Source organism: Hemitrygon akajei, chromosome 4 (assembly GCF_048418815.1).
Source record: "Hemitrygon akajei chromosome 4, sHemAka1.3, whole genome shotgun sequence".
Classification (NCBI taxonomy): Eukaryota; Metazoa; Chordata; class Chondrichthyes; order Myliobatiformes; family Dasyatidae; genus Hemitrygon; species Hemitrygon akajei.
This window is the reverse complement of record NC_133127.1, coordinates 157719860-157736535: the sequence shown is the minus strand read 5'-3', so window position 1 is coordinate 157736535 and position 16676 is coordinate 157719860. Positions and strand designations below refer to the sequence as shown.

Below are 16676 nucleotides of genomic sequence, written 5' to 3'. Positions count from 1 at the left end.
GATTCCTTTCTACTGCTCTGTCTGCATTCAAAATATTTACTACTATTTGAAAAATGATGAACTGGTCGTTTTCAATTCCCCCAGAGTTGATTATAATAAATACTTGGCAAATGGTTTTCAATTTATATCCAAGTTCTTTGGGGAAAAAATACACAATAGAACTTCTGTGGACTGGGCTAGTCCATAGCACAATGGTACAAACATCATTTGAAAAAATAGCTTAACAAGCATAAGAGGAAGTTTTGAGCTTGTACTAAGTCTCCCCTTTTCTTGAGCTGCAGCCTGTCACAAGGATATCCTGGATGAAATCAGAGAGCTATTAAACGGTGAGAATTGATAATAACGGTTTTCCATTTACCTTACAGCAAGGTCACACAGAGACTGATAGAGGGAACAAATACTTTATTGTTAAATTCAAGCAGGAGAATTCTTAAGCATATCTTTTTGAATATCAACTTTCAACACATTCATTTTTCTGCCCCAAATTCCAACCTTGCAATCAGATGTTCTTATGATGAAGAAGACGTGGATTGAAAGGGGTCTTTTGAATAAAAGTTAAAAATGAAAATCTTAGAATTTTAGGAAATGTAATAATTTGAGAAGGAGACAATTATTTCACAGAACATTCCACGAAGCTTCAGGGAGAAAATTAGCATCCAATAAAAAAGAAAGCTGATATCAGATCAGCAGGTATAACTTTAAAAATTTTGAAGGCTGCTACCAAGTTGCCCAAACACAAGAGGTTCTGCAGATGGGGGATCCTGATAAAAGGGCTTGGCCTGAAATGTTAACTGTTTATTCCCCTCCATAGATGCTGCCTGACTTGCTGAGTTTCTGCAGCATTTTGTGTTATCCACTTGCCTCCAGTATTAGCTTTATCAGAGAAGGACAAGGGGTCATACTGTAGATTTGGATATGTTAATGAGGCTTGTAACATCATTAGTCTACTTTGTAGATTTAATAGTGGCCATGTCAGGTTTTTGTATCTTCAGAAACCTGTCAGCTGCATGGAAGCAAGCACAATAATTTTACCAAACCATCTATAGGCCGAGCTCCTACAACCCTCAACCCCTACAGTAACAATAATCCCTCCCCCAGATACCACTTACAAAGCCCCCAGCAGTCATGGATTGGTTTAATACTAGAATCGGACTCTCCTCTCCACTAGGTGAGAGGTTTCTGTCCTTGGCCTTATAATCACACAGCCATCACACCCTATGTCCAGGACCAGAGAACAGTAAATGAGTCAGAAATGAAACCCCCTTCCTCATGATAAGCCATAGCTTCAGGTTTGTAAATCAGCAATTCCTGGGATTTAAACGTTTTCCAGAGTGTGAGTTTGGCTTCACTGGTGCCTTTGGATGGTCCTTCTCACTGAAAACTCTTTCAGCTCCATTGGAATGAGTGCCAAACCCAACTATTGCGGCTGGGAACTTAAAAAGTAACTGCATCATGTATCCCATCCAGTACAACTATTGTTGGCAGAATTTCAGATGGTGACAAGAAGGCGTACAGGAGTGAGATGGATCAGCTGGTTGAGTGGTGTCACAGCAGCAACCTTGCACTCAACAACAGTAAAACCGTGGAATTGATTGTGGACTTCAGGAAGGGGAAGTTGAGGAAGTACACACCAGTTCTCGTTGAGAGATCAGAAGTGGAAAGGGTGAGCAGTTTCAAGTTCCTGGGTGTCAACATCTTTGAGGATCTATCCTGGAACCAACATATTGATGCAGTAACATCGCAGTTCTATTTCATTAGGAGCTTGAGGAGGATCAGTAAGTCACCAAAGACACTCACAGATTTTTACAGATGAACCGCGGAGAGCATTCCAACTGGTTGCACGACCATCAGGTATGGAGAACAACTGCACAGGACCAGAAAAAGTGTAAACTCAGCCGACTCCATCATGGGCAAGAGCCTCCTTGAGCGGCCGATGCCTCAAAAGGCAGCATCCATCATTAAGGACACACATCACCCAGGACATGCCCTCTTCTCATTATTACTATCAAGGAGGAGGTATAGAAAATGCACAAGTTTCTTCCCCTCCACCATCAGATTTCTGAATGGATGATAAACCCATTTCCCTCTCTTTCTGCACGACTTATTTAATTACACTGTATAGACTCTGTGTGTGTGTGTGAGAGAGACAGAGAGAGACAATTATTGTCATTTATAGATTTTTAAATTATGTACTGCAAAGTATTACTGTTGCAAAACAACAAATTTCACAACATATGCCGGTGATATTGAATTTGATTCTGATTCTTCTGATCCAGAGCTTCAATTCCTCATCAATGAATTCACCTTCACTACCATCACCTCACCTGGCCGACACAGTCCTCTCTCAACATACCAAATCTGTACACCTTCTGCTCCATCAAAGCAGGTGGCAAAGTTCTTGTGCCTCTGATATGGCAACCCCGCCTTTCAGTGCATAAACCTGTTGAACCCCAATCCAACAAACATCAATGAAGCAAATCAATCATCCATAATGTAGTAAACATCCTACTCAACAACACACTAACATAGAACCTATCACCAATGTGCCTACCTAAGAGTTTCTTAAATGCCCCTAAAGTATCTGCCTCTACCATCACCCCTGGCAGCACATTCCATTAACCCACCAACCCCTGTATAAAATACTTACCTCTGACTTCCCTGCTATACCTTCCACCAATCAACTTAAAATTATGCCCCTTTGTATTAGCCATTTCTGCCCAAGTAGAAAGTCTCTGGTTATTTACTTCATATAAGTCTCTTATCATCTTATACACTTTTATCAAGTCACCTCTCATTCTCCTTTCCTCTGAGAAAAGTTCTAGCTCACTCATCCTATCCTCATAAAATGTGCTCTCCAATCTGGACAGTATGCTGGCAAATCCCCTCTGCAACCTCTCTAAAGCTTCTACATCCTTCCTATAATGAGGTGATGAGAACTCATGCCAATGCAACAAACCACATGACTAAGCAATGTAGCAAACTACATCCTATCAGTTACAAACCTCCTGCTTCAGTCATGTAGGAAAACTCCTGCCCACCAATCTACTAAATCTCCTATTGCCAATGCAGGAAAACCTACTTCACCAGCAGAGCAGTAAGCCTGGACAAGAGAGGCAGTAAATCCCCTACCCCCAGGCAGCAAACCTTCTGACTATCCACGCAGCAAATATATGCCCCATCAATAAAGTCCGTTTTTTGCTCCACTAAGGTAACAAACCTCCTTGTGGTGAACTACATATACCTGTCTGGACTGCTCCTGTGGCTCCTCCCACAGACCCCTGCTGACTGCTCCTGTGGCTCCTCCCACAGACCCCTGCTGACTGCTCCTGTGGCTCCTCCCACAGACCCCTGCTGACTGCTCCTGTGGCTCCTCCCACATACCCCTGCTGACTGCTCCTGTGGCTCCTCCCACAGACCCCTGCTGACTGCTCCTGTGGCTCCTCCCACAGACCCCTGCTGACTCCTCCCACAGACCCCTGCTGACTGCTCCTGTGGCTCCTCCCACAGACCCCTGCTGACTGCTCCTGTGGCTCCTCCCACAGACCCCCGCTGACTGTTCCTGTGGCTCCTCCCACAGACCCCTGCTGACTGCTCCTGTGGCTCCTCCCACAGACCCCTGTATAAAGGTGACTGTGGCTCCTCCCACAGACCCCTGCTGACTGTTCCTGTGGCTCCTCCCACAGACCCCTGCTGACTGCTCCTGTGGCTCCTCCCACAGACCCCTGCTGACTGCTCCTGTGGCTCCTCCCACAGACCCCCGCTGACTGCTCCTGTGGCTCCTCCCACAGACCCCCTGCTGACTGTTCCTGTGGCTCCTCCCACAGACCCCCTGCAGACTGTTCCTGTGGCTCCTCCCACAGACCCCTGCTGACTGTTCCTGTGGCTCCTCCCACAGACCCCCTGCAGACTGCTCCTGTGGCTCCTCCCACAGACCCCCTGCTGACTGTTCCTGTGGCTCCTCCCACAGACCCCCTGTCTGACAGCTCCTGTGGCTCCTCCCACAGACCCCCTGCTGACTGCTCCTGTGGCTCCTCCCACAGACCCCTGCTGATTGCTCCTGTGGCTCCTCCCACAGACCCTGCTGACTGCTCCTGTGGCTCCTCCCACAGACCCCCTGCTGACTGCTCCTGTGGCTCCTCCCACTGTCCCCACTGACTGCTCCTGTGGCTCCGCCCACAGACCCCTGCTGACTGCTCCTGTGGCTCCTCCCACAGACCCTGCTGACTGCTCCTGTGGCTCCTCCCACAGACCCCTGCTGACTGCTCCTGTGGCCCCTCCCACAGACCCCCCACTGACTGCTCCTGTGGCTCCTCCCACAGACCCCTGCTGACTGCTCCTGTGGCTCCTCCCACAGACCCCCTGCTGACTGCTCCTGTGGCTCCTCCCACAGACCCCTGCTGACTGCTCCTGTGGCCCCTCCCACAGACCCCTGCTGACTGCTCCTGTGGCTCCTCCCACAGACCCCTGCTGACTGCTCCTGTGGCTCCTCCCACAGACCCCTGCTGACTGCTCCTGTGGCTCCTCCCACAGACCCCTGCTGACTGCTCCTGTGGCTCCTCCCACAGACCCCTGCTGACTGCTCCTGTGGCCCCTCCCACAGACCCCTGCTGACTGCTCCTGTGGCTCCTCCCACAGACCCCTGCTGACTGCTCCTGTGGCTCCTCCCACAGACCCCTGCTGACTGCTCCTGTGGCTCCTCCCACAGACCCCTGCTGACTGCTCCTGTGGCTCCTCCCACAGACCCCTGCTGACTGCTCCTGTGGCCCCTCCCACAGACCCCTGCTGACTGCTCCTGTGGCTCCTCCCACAGACCCCTGCTGACTGCTCCTGTGGCTCCTCCCACAGACCCCTGCTGACTGCTCCTGTGGCTCCTCCCACAGACCCCTGCTGACTGCTCCTGTGGCTCCTCCCACAGACCCCTGCTGACTCCTCCCACAGACCCCCGCTGACTGCTCCTGTGGCTCCTCCCACAGACCCCTGCTGACTGCTCCTGTGGCTCCTCCCACAGACCCCTGCTGACTGCTCCTGTGGCTCCTCCCACAGACCCTGCTGACTGCTCCTGTGGCTCCTCCCACAGACCCCTGCTGACTGCTCCTGTGGCTCCTCCCACAGACCCCTGCTGACTGCTCCTGTGGCTCCTCCCACAGACCCCTGCTGACTGCTCCTGTGGCTCCTCCCACAGACCCCTGCTGACTGCTCCTGTGGCTCCTCCCACAGACCCCTGCTGACTGCTCCTGTGGCTCCTCCCACAGACCCCTGCTGATTGCTCCTGTGGCTCCTCCCACAGACCCCTGTATAAAGGTGACTGTGGCTCCTCCCACATACCCCTGCTGACTGCTCCTGTGGCTCCTCCCACAGACCCCCTGCTGACTGCTCCTGTGGCTCCTCCCACAGACCCCTGCTGACTGCTCCTGTGGCTCCTCCCACAGACCCCTATATAAAGGCGATTGAGGCCTGAGCCCGGCCTCATTCTCCAGGATGTAGTGTTGTTCATTCTTCCAGTCAATAAAAGCCGATATCTCGCTTCTTACGTCTCAGAGTGAGTTATTGATGGTGCATCACTCCTGCCACCAGTGCAGTAAATCTCCTCCAGTTAATGCAGCAACATTCCTGTCCCCAATGCAGCAAAATCCATGTAGTTCCAATGTAACAATTCTCCTGCCCACCAACGTAGCAAAGTTAAGATCTTACTGAGGTAAAATCCCTCCACTCTCCTGCGTAACAAAATTCCTGCCGAAAACCTGGACATTGCAGTGAACTTCCTGTCTTCATCTGGAGAAAACTAACCTCCTGCCTTCATCCCAGATGAAGGGTCTTGACCTGAAGTTCAGCAGGTCAGGCAGCATCCAGATGTTCAGTGTCCTTCATTAGCAGACAAAATAATGTTGTGCCCCACTAGTGTAGAAAGCATTCTACCTACCAATATAGCAAAACCCCTGTCCTGACAACCCAGCAAAACATCTGCCCATTAATGTAGCAAAGTTTTTGTTGCCAAGGGAGCAAAAAACACTTCACTGTAGCAAAGCTCGGGCCACCAGTGTTTCCAAAATTCCTGCTGTCCAAACAACTTTCCTATCCCAACTCACTCCTCCACCTCCATCCCTCAATGTATCAAGCAGCCTTTCATTTGTAAAAATACTAGAAATGCTCAGCAGGTCAGCTGGCATCGGTGGTGAGAGAGACATGTAGTTTGAAGACCCTTCTTCAAAATGCAAGTTAACTTTAATTTGCAAAGAGGGTGGGAAGAGAGTGATAAGACAAAGGGAATATCTTTGATAGAGTGAGACTAGGGCTGCCATGTTGTAGTGAACTTCCAACCCCAAAGGAAGGAAAATACCTTAATATGCTGCCAATGCTCCAAATCTTCTCCCTCCCGTTGTGGGAAGGCACTTGTTGGCAATGTAGCAAAGATCCTGACCACCAAGATAGCAATCTTCTTGCACCAATGAAGCAGACCTCCTGTCTGACAAAGGAACAAAGTTTCTGCTCAGGTAAAGTAGCAGGACACATGCCCCAGCAATGCTCTAAAATTTAGATCGGGGGTTCCCAACCTTTTTTTATGACATGGAGCAATACTGTTAAGCAAGGGGTCCATGGACCCCACATTGGGAACCCTTGCTCTAAATCTTCTGGCTCACCACGGCAGCAAACGTTCTTACTGCTGTAGCAGCAAACAACACCCAACATTGCAACTGGCTACCTGCCATGCCAATACAATAGCATCATTTTTTGTACCAAACTCCCTATTGCAGCAAACCAGTGGTCCATCAACACAGCAGACATCCAGAGTCCATAGAGCAATACTGTACAGGAACATGCCCTTTTACCATGCTGTCCGTGTTGGCCATGATGCCAATATATCCCGTAATTCCACATCTGTTCTTATGCCTGTCTAAATGCCTCTTAAAAGTTGTTATTGTATCTGCTTCCATCACTTCTCCTGAAGTGCATTATGTGCAACTACCAGACTTTGTGTAAAAATACTTGCCTACTTTATCTCCTTTAAACGTTTACTTTTTTATCTTAAAGCTAATGCCCTCTGCTATTTGATATTTCCACCTTGAGAACAACATGCTGACTTACCTGCCCAGCTCATGCCTCTCATAATTATGTAGACTTCTGTAAGGTCACACCTCAGCCTCCAACATTCCAGTGAAAACAAGCCAAGTCTGTCCATCTTATAATATAAAACATTACAGCACAGTACAGGACTTTGGGCCCCACGATGTTGTGCCAACATTTTAACCTACTCTAAGATCAATCTAACCCTTCCCTCCTACATGACCCCACATTTTTCTCTCTTCCATGTGCCTACCTGGTAGTAGTCTCTCGAAGTCCGAGGAAGACGAATGTGTTGCGCAGTCAACGTCTGTGGGCACGCATATGACTTCTGAGGCCGAAGTCCGAAGCGCAGATACGGTTGCAGATGGGGCAAGGAGCACTGCCTGTTGGGGCAGGAGCAGTCGCCTCCCTGTGTCTTTCTTGACTCGCCTTGAGGCGTTGCATGCACCTGTTGGCTTGGAAGTTGTTTGCTGCCTTGGAGCATAGATTGCGCCACTTGGACCGATCAGCAGCAGTGTGTTCGAGATCGCTGGGCTGGAGTTTGGCCCACTTAAGGTTTGACTTGAGGTTGTCCTTGTATCTCTTCCTTGGGCGACCTTGGGCACGGTTGCCCTGCTCCAGTTCTCCGTAGAACAACTGGCGTGGCATTCAGGACTCATCCATGTGGATCACATGGCCGGTCCATCTGAGCTGAGCCTTCAAAACCTTGGCTTCCTAAGAGTTTCTTAAGTGCCCCTAATGCATCTGCCTCCACCACCACTCCTGGCAGGACATCACACACACATACCCCATTCTTACAGCTAATACACCTTCACCCTGGGATCATCCTGGTGAACATCTTTAAAAGAACAGCACCCTTCCTGTGAAATGGCAAACAGCACTACCCACATTACTTCAAATGTGGACTGACTGAAGTCTCATAGAATTTCCTGACTTTTATACCTGACAGCCCAAGTGATGAAGGCAAACATGCTGTACATCTTCTTTACTGTGTCTACTTACATTGATGTTTAGCTAGATGTTTTGCTAGCTAAATTTAGCTAGCAAAATTCCTGCTCTCCAGTTCACAAATTGTACACACCATCAACTCTCATCTCACGAACTTAGCAACCCTCCTACCTTCCAAAGTACAAATATCCAGCCTGCCAAATAACACACCTTCTACCCAATCAATGGATCCAAAGATCTCTTGACCAGCGTAGCAAATGTCTTGCCACCAATGAAGTGAACAAGCAGCCTGTCTATGTAACAAACCTCTGGTCCACAAGCTGAGCAAAATGCTACCAACCAAGACAGCAAAGCATCTGTCCCACCATTATAGCAGACCTCTTGCTCTCAAGCTGTCCATTGTAGCAAATTATCCACCTCACCAAGCACCAAAGCATCTGTGGGAAGAGAAATACATTTACGTTTTCAGGTTAAAGACTTCTCTGTCAGACCTACATCCTTAATTCTCTTTCTCTCTCTATGGATGATGCCTGATCTGCTGAGCATCTCCAGCACTTTTTGTTTTCATTTTAGGCTTCTAGTATCAAGTCTCCTCTCACCAGAGTATCAAATCTTGTAGGTGCAGCAAGCCTCTTCCCTTTCGATGCTGAGCGGACAGTGCTTGCTATAGTAATTACTTTGCTGTACGGGTAGGACAGGTTTCTTGCTACATGGTTGGGCATATTGTATGCAATATTCAAGGAGAAGGGGGTTCGCTACATTGATAATAGGAAATTTCCTGCAGTTGGGGCCAGAGATAGAATGGGGCACAGGTGCTGAAGTATTTGCAGGCCAATTAGATTGATTTGCATTCTATTGCCCTGTAATGCAGTGCATCTCCTCTCTGAAATGCACCCTGGGCTTTTTGACATCTCTAGAGAAAACAAAGCCTTAGTATAATGAGGAGAAAATCTACAGATGCTGGAAATCCGAGCAACACACACAAAATTCTGAACGAGGCCAGGTAACATCTATATTCGAGTACAGTCGACATTTCAGGCCGAAATTTGTAAAATTATTATTTGTGAGAATTTCAGATTTTAATTGGTATTTAGCATTGCCTTATATTATGTAAATATAAACTTTTTGTTCTTAAACTTAAAATTCATTAACTTTTTTTTGGTTTTTAAACTTTCCCAAATGTTACTGAATATTCGTGAATGTCAAAGATGCTCATGAACTTTCAGTGGTCCTGATCACACTGACAAAACACATTCTTTTGGTGCGTGAAGAAAGGGTAAAGCAGTGGCAGGAAATGCTGGGGATGCAGCAGTCTTGACCAGGATGAAAATAAGCTGGCAGCACTTCAGAATCAGAATCAGATTTAATATCACTGACAAATGTCATGAAATTTCTTGTCTTGTGGCAGCTGTGCAGTGCAATGCATTAAAAATACTATAAAATACCATAAGAAAATAGATATGGAAAAAAAAACTTAAATTAAGTTAAATAAAAATAGAGCAAAAATAGTGATGTAGTATTCACTGGCTCGTTGCCCATTGAGAAATCTGATGGTGCAAGGGAAGAAGCTGTTCCTGAAACATAGAGTGTGTGTCTTCAGGCTCCTGTACCTCCTCTCTGATAATAACAACAGTAATAAGAAGAAGAGAGCACGTCCTAGAGGATGGGTGTTGGCTTTTTGAGGCATTGCCCTTTGAAGATGTTCCTGATACATAAAAGTAGAAGTTACCCAGTCCGATGAGATGCGACCTGATGCAACAGTGGCTCGGCATAATTTTCCCGAAATCCTTCGACAGAACAGCAGAGACTTGGAGAATTTAAAATATTGTATCTGTGTTTAAATGTGTAGAGAAGGTTTAACCACTAGTCACAGACCAATAATTCAAATGTCAAAAGGAGATAGCATTTAGAAACAAAAATTAATTATTACTAAGAAGTAGTAGATTTATTAAATTTAAATGTTGTTAATTAACTTGATTGCATTATTTGATAATGTAACAGAGAGGGTGATGACGTTATCGTTGTGTGTATTCTCTTGAAGAAGGCGCCAGACGAAGTACAAAGTAACAGATGTGTTAACAAAACTGAACCTCATGGGATAAAGTAGGAGCTGCTGAGTGGATAGAACACTGGTGCAGAGAACAGGATAAAAAACTGTTTATCGAGATTGAATCAAGTTGTACAGTGCCGTTGGAAACGCAAGAGACTGCAGATGCTTGAATCTGGAGCAAAAGAAAAATAAGCTGCTGTAAGAACAGTGTGGGCTGAGCAGTATCTGTGTTGGATGAAGTGGTCAACGTTGTGGGACAAGACCCTGTATTAGTGTTATAGTGTTATCCCCTTGATATTTTGAACCCTGCTCTTTTTAATAGAAACTATCAGCCTGGATTTGTGTTTACAATAATAATTTCTTTACTTTTGGATGACACAAAACACAATAATGTAGTGAACAGTGATGAAGACTTCAGGAAGATAGACATACTTGTTTAATGGGCAGATGCACTTTAACACCTTTGGACTAAATGGTACTGTACTAGGTTAAAGGGGATGTGGAGGATGGGCACACATGTCAAAAATAGTTAGAGTGGTTGAAAAGACATGCAAGATCTTTGGCTTCATAAATTTGACCACCAGAAATCACACTGAGCATTGAAATTTCACTGCTTAGGAGCCAAGTAAAACAATGGTCTATATTTTGCTGGTAAGTGCCAGTGGTTCCACACAGACAGATCATCCTTGTAGGTACCACCAAGTTCAGTACCCACTCTTGACTGCAAAAGGTCATGAAGGTGCTGGATGAGTGCTGCTGGTGTGCACCACACATAGACAACATGTGGAGTCTAACAGTGAAGCAGGATCTAGCACTTATGTTGAGATATCTGTTGTCAGCCCTCTCCAGATTTAACTATTTTGTAGGGCTTTGGAAAAAGGAAGTACTGTAAATAAATTTTTCTAAGTATTTGTTTTTTGTATTTTTAATTTTTTCATTAAGTCTTAAAATATTTCAATTGTTTAGTTAATTCTCATAATTTTGATTTTTTAAAAATACATTTGACATTAGCAGATGGCAAAGCTGGACAACAAAATGGGCCCTCAGATCTGACCTGGTGCGTTTTGGACAGTGGAGGACAAAGCAGCAAGTGTGGGCTATGGGCTTCACTCAGAAAAACCTGGGTCTGTAAACTCTGCTCTGAGCACTAGGTTTCAACAAGGCCTTAGAAAGCCAACATAAAATCCTTAAATAGTACCAGGAATGGGCCTCATCGGTTATGTGGAAACTGGTCTTGTTTTCTTTGGAATAAATAAGGATAAAACTAAATATCAAAAATCATTAAGGATTTTATTAGAGTTAATAAGGAGAAAACATTTCCAATAGAAAAAGAATCTTGACATTTTCTTATCTAAAAAGTTGTTATCCTGTGGAAGGCACGATCTAAACAGGTGACAGCAACAGAATTAAAAAAAAAATTGGAAAACTCTTGAAAGGGAATTTTTTGCCACGATTTGAGGGAAGAACAAGGACTGAGATACATTGGATTGTCTTTACAAGGAAGGGCCCACTCAGTCTAAAGGAAAAAGTTAATCCTACAGGCATTGAGATGCAAAGATCAAATGACATATTAACAATTTTTGAACATGAATATGTCATAAATAAATGCTTACTGAATATTTATTACTTTGCAATGCTATTGATAGATTCCAAGACACAATCAAACAGAGATCAATGAAGATCCATTTGTTGTTGCTCTGTGTGCATACGAGCTTTCTAGAGCTCATCTTCTAAGAGCTCCAGCTTCCCATAGTATAACTACTTATGATCTCCCATGTAGTTGCCACTCCCATTTTCAAGCAAACACAGATTTCTTGTCCAACAAAGTTCCAAATGTAAGCATGACCTTTGAGTTTCTGCAAAGGCCCTCATTCTACTAGATCCATCCAGCTTCAATGCTACCAACAGGCTCTACTTGTTTGTTAAAGCTCTTCACCTTTAAGCCTGCTTCCCTGCTCAAATATTCAAGTGCCTTGGTCTCTTTCTATTGAGATTTTTGTTTCTTTCTTGGCTCCTCTCTATTTTCCTTCTCTCTAAAGTCCATCCATTCATTGAGTTTGGTTGTTCCTCCCAATTCCCCTCTTAACAGCTTGATATTTGTTTATCTGCTGTGATTGTTTTTTGCCTAACACTATATAATTGCAAGTTGTTATTGCTGCTGTTCATCATAATTTAGCATGTATCCTGCTGTTTGTCTGCACACTTTACAGCTGGTACACAATTGGTCTCTGGGTGTCAATTTGTTTATCTATTGCTGGGTTTGTATTGATTAACTTGACTGTTCTGCATCTGGACAGTGGGGTTCTGCTCGCCAAAGGTTGATATTTTTCCATATCATACTTCAGTACATTTATATCACATCAATGGATATCTGAGAGATCAGTTTTGTGCATATGAGCTAAAAACCCAGTTCCTAGCCTAACAATTTAATAAAATTTAACATCTTGCCTGACAAACCGTTGCCCCATGTCATGTATAGTAAATTATATTTTCTATGTTACTTCAGGCTTTTATCACAGACCAGGATTTTTTCTCTCTCGCTGTCATTAGATACTGTATCAAATAAGAAGTCAGCTTTTACTTTGATTAACTGGTAGCTAAAGAACAAATTATTCTTTTGACATACCAATTAAAAAGCATAATTACAGTTATACTTTGCAGCAGCAAACTGAAGTCATTATTTAGGCGTTGGAGCCTTTCTTGTCATATTCTGAAGTGCAGGAGTGATTTACAGGTCCTTTGGTAATAAGATTCCCTATGTCCCAATCGTTGGGTTAATACAGCACATTTCCAGCTACATGAAACATTCACCTTTCTGTGGTTCTTTTGAAATGCTCGTACAATCAAAAATCAGAACTGTTAGTTTTATTAAACTTCAGAAATGGCATCCATGGTGCAGGTACAGATTTGAGGGATGAATTACGAAAGGTGCCCTATTGACGAGGCTGAAGTACTACAGCAGCCAATGACAACCAGATGTAAGCAGAACAGGCCAAGCTTTGACCAATTAGCAGAGATTACTGATTGATGGCAATACTGCCATTATGGAACTCCACACCCCAGCTAATGCCCTTTCTTAACCTTGCACAACTGAAAAAATCTCAGCAGCCACGTTACTTAAAGAGCTTGTTCATTAGTTAGAGGATAGTTACTGATTGATATAGTCCAATCGTTGCTATGGTAGCACAAGTGGCTGGCTCTTTCTAATAGTGTTGATGGAAATGTGCATAGAGAGTGGAGTAGGAGATTCAGAAGGGAAAAGGCAATGCGGGAAATACTCAACAGGTCAAGCAAATTCCACCAGAGAGAGGAACAGAGTTGAGAAGATTAAAGGTTAGTTTTATTTGTCACAAATACATCAAAACATTGAAAGATACAGTGAAATGTGTCACCTTTTATTGGCAATGGCCAACACAATCTGAATATATGCTGGAAGCAGGCCGCAAGTATCTCCATGGTTACGCCACAACTCACTAACCCCAAACATACATTGTTTGGAATGAGAGAGGAAACCGGAGTACCTGGAGTCATGGGGAGGAAGTACAAGTGCTTTATGGACTGTGGCAGGATTGCAACTGGGCACTGCTATGCTACTGGGCCACCCTTTGACTTAGATGGATAACTAATGGCTCTTCAGGGCCTTGCTGCTCATCTTTGGGACTAGCTGAGCTCGTGGGATTGCCCTTCCAGTTATGGAGGATGCTAAGTTCAGCAATGGGAAAGGCAGCTGATGAATGCCAACAGTGGATCCCACTCAGGGTTGTCTTGGCAATGGGGAAAAAAACCCAATGAATCACCTAGCACACTGCAGATGACATACATCCTACTGTTATGCATTCGGAGTTTGTGGACACATTACTAGAGATCCTGTCATACTCCAGATTTTGGAAAATTCCTAGTGGATAGGAAGGTGGCAAGGGAAGTAGGAAGGAACTATAAAGTAAAAAGGGAAATATATGACAGCCAGCCTGAAATAAACAGGTGTGAAATTTGTAGTATTGCTCAGGCCGTGGTAGTGTGAAATTTAGAAAAAGATTATTTGACAATGCAATGTCAACAGATCTTGGGAACTATGCTTCACAATTTTTTTTCAGAGGATGTAATGCAAGATTGATAGTGAGACTCATACTCAAAGGCATTTGAGAAAGAGTCATAGAAAAGAAAGTGCTCAAAAGTTGGGAGTAACATATTGGATCATACAGAAGTCTGACTATATGACATGACTAAGAATAAACTTATTTATATGCTTTATGCAATGGGATGTTGCAAGAATCTGTGAAGAGTTTTTATCTATTTACAGTTTATAGGAACAATTTAGAGAAGGCATGAAGTGTATTATATTCAACCTTACAAAACTAGGTGGGAAAGTTAGCTGTTAGGTGAACAGAAAGTCTTTGAGGCCTTGAAATATCACAATTCTTTAAACCTATGGCCATTTTCAAAGCTTTTGTTTATTTCCTGTACTCTGTTCAAAAATAACCCTTCCCAAAGTATATTCACTCCTTCATGGAAGCTAAATGAAGACAACAAAATTCCACTTCTTCAATAAACTACTAGATCCATCTAAGTCTTTCTGTGTGAATGAATGGAATCACACTGAAGCAGAATGTTCTACCGCGGTAAACAAGGAGAGTAGGGAGATACAGAACAGCATGGGAGTGAGCAGGAGTCTGTGTGGAGAATAAATATTGACATAGACCCATTGAGTGAAGAAAGTGAGCACCATATTTTTGACTAACGATCTGCAAGGCTGCAGTGGGAAGCAGTTGTCACAAATCAGCTTCACTCCACCATTCTATTTTCTTCAAATATCCTTGGATGTATTCTTCATCTAAAATTGTGATTTGTCTCCTGAACTCATTTATATTGAATGCCTCACTGATTTTCACTGGTAACATTTCTAAATTTATGTTATCTTTTAGTTGCATTGTTGCTGGAAACTTCATCTTCTTACTTCTTACTTTTAGTTTTTGTTTCATAATTCTGTATTTTTAACTAGGGTGAACTATTTCCTTAAGTCAATGTTGTTAATTTTCCCTTATAATCTGGATATTTGATTGACATAAACTTGAACCTCTTCTAATTTCCAAGCTCTCTGCCTTTTTGACCAAGTGCTCACCCAGGCTCACCCGCTATAGATGCTGTCTGGCCTGCTGAGTTCCTAAATCATTTTTTGTATGTTTCTCAACAATTCCAGAATCTGCAGAATCTTTTGTGTCGCTGATTTGCTGCTTCACTGCGAAGTGTATTTGAGGTATGTCTTCTCTCTTCGATAGTGAGGCCCCCTGTCTCTGCTCCCCCTTGGTGATCTCCATTACTCTCCAGATCTTCAACCATGTGCTCACTCAGTCTCGCCTTCCATTGATTCTGGCTGGCTTGCTGAGCTCCTCCAGCATTTTGTGTGTGTAAGCCAAGTTCTGTAACCTCTACTCATAATGTAAAGCGTGAATATTTGTAATCAGTCTCACTTCTCAAAGCAGAGCCCTCAATAACAATAATGCAGCTAACTTACACATTAATGTACAAAGAGGCCTAACCAATGTCTGACCCATCATCTCTTCTCCTGCCGCTGAATCTGGTACAGCAAAACCACATGCTTCACAGATTGTTTCCCTCAATTTTTGTCAGGTTTCCTTTAAATGAAATAATTTTTGATCCAAGCATTTATTTTCTGAACAACAACCCTCACACATTCTCTCTTCCACACATGTGTCCATTTTTCATCAATTACTTCCCAATAAGTCATCAGTATCATCTCTGCATTAAACATCAGTAATTGCTATTGGCCTCAGCTACCTCAAAGTCTGCATTACTGATGCTAGATGGACTATTTTCATTAATCATTGCCCGTCTCAGTAGGTTGGCTTCCAATCTGAAATGTTCACAATTATGGCTGTCTTTTTTTGTTTTTTTCAATATATCCTTTACATATTACCCCATAATTCCCTGTATTTCCTATTAATCACAACAGTGAAAGACTTGAATCTCTCGAAAAATGTTTCTGAGATTTTCCATTCAGATAATGGCCAAAACATGCTATGGCGGGGCAATAAACAACAATTAGTTAAATCCCCTTGCCTATAAAATGTTAACAAGACTTTTTGGTTGCAAATTCCTTGAATTTTGGGAAAAAAAGAATTTCAGAATGTATTTTTCTGACATTAAATGTACCTATTGAAACCTATTGAGTTGGAAATTAAATATTCCAATAGGTATTCAGTAATTCAATCTCTCTAATGAATTTAATAGGGGATGTTGAAATCAACAATTCAAAGGCAGAAGGTTGTGTTGTAGATAGTAAGGAATGTTGTTTAAGACTACAGTGTAATGTACAGGAGGTATCTAATAAAGTATTCACTGAATGTATGTTTGTGCTTTTCTACTACTGTAGCCCATCCACTTCAAGGTGCAAAGTACGAGCAGTGATTGATAAGTTCGTGGCCTAAGGTAGAAGGAATCGATTTTAGAAAACCTAGCACATTTACACACTTAGTCCAGCGGTCGTGGAACATACAGATCCCTTCTTTGTAGAAGTCAGCGTCTTAGACCTCCAGAAGTGGTCCAGAGCAGGGGTGATTGATAAATTCATGTCCTAAGGTAGAAGGAGATGAGTTAC

The 16676-nt window shown here is 43.7% G+C and overlaps 1 protein-coding gene across 2 annotated transcripts in view; it reads right to left on the bottom strand.

Annotated features, from left to right (window-relative positions):
• Window positions 1-16676, bottom strand: part of sgcg (sarcoglycan, gamma) — a 596108-nt gene that overhangs the window by 440206 nt on the left and 139226 nt on the right. The gene's annotated exons all lie outside the window — the stretch shown is intronic.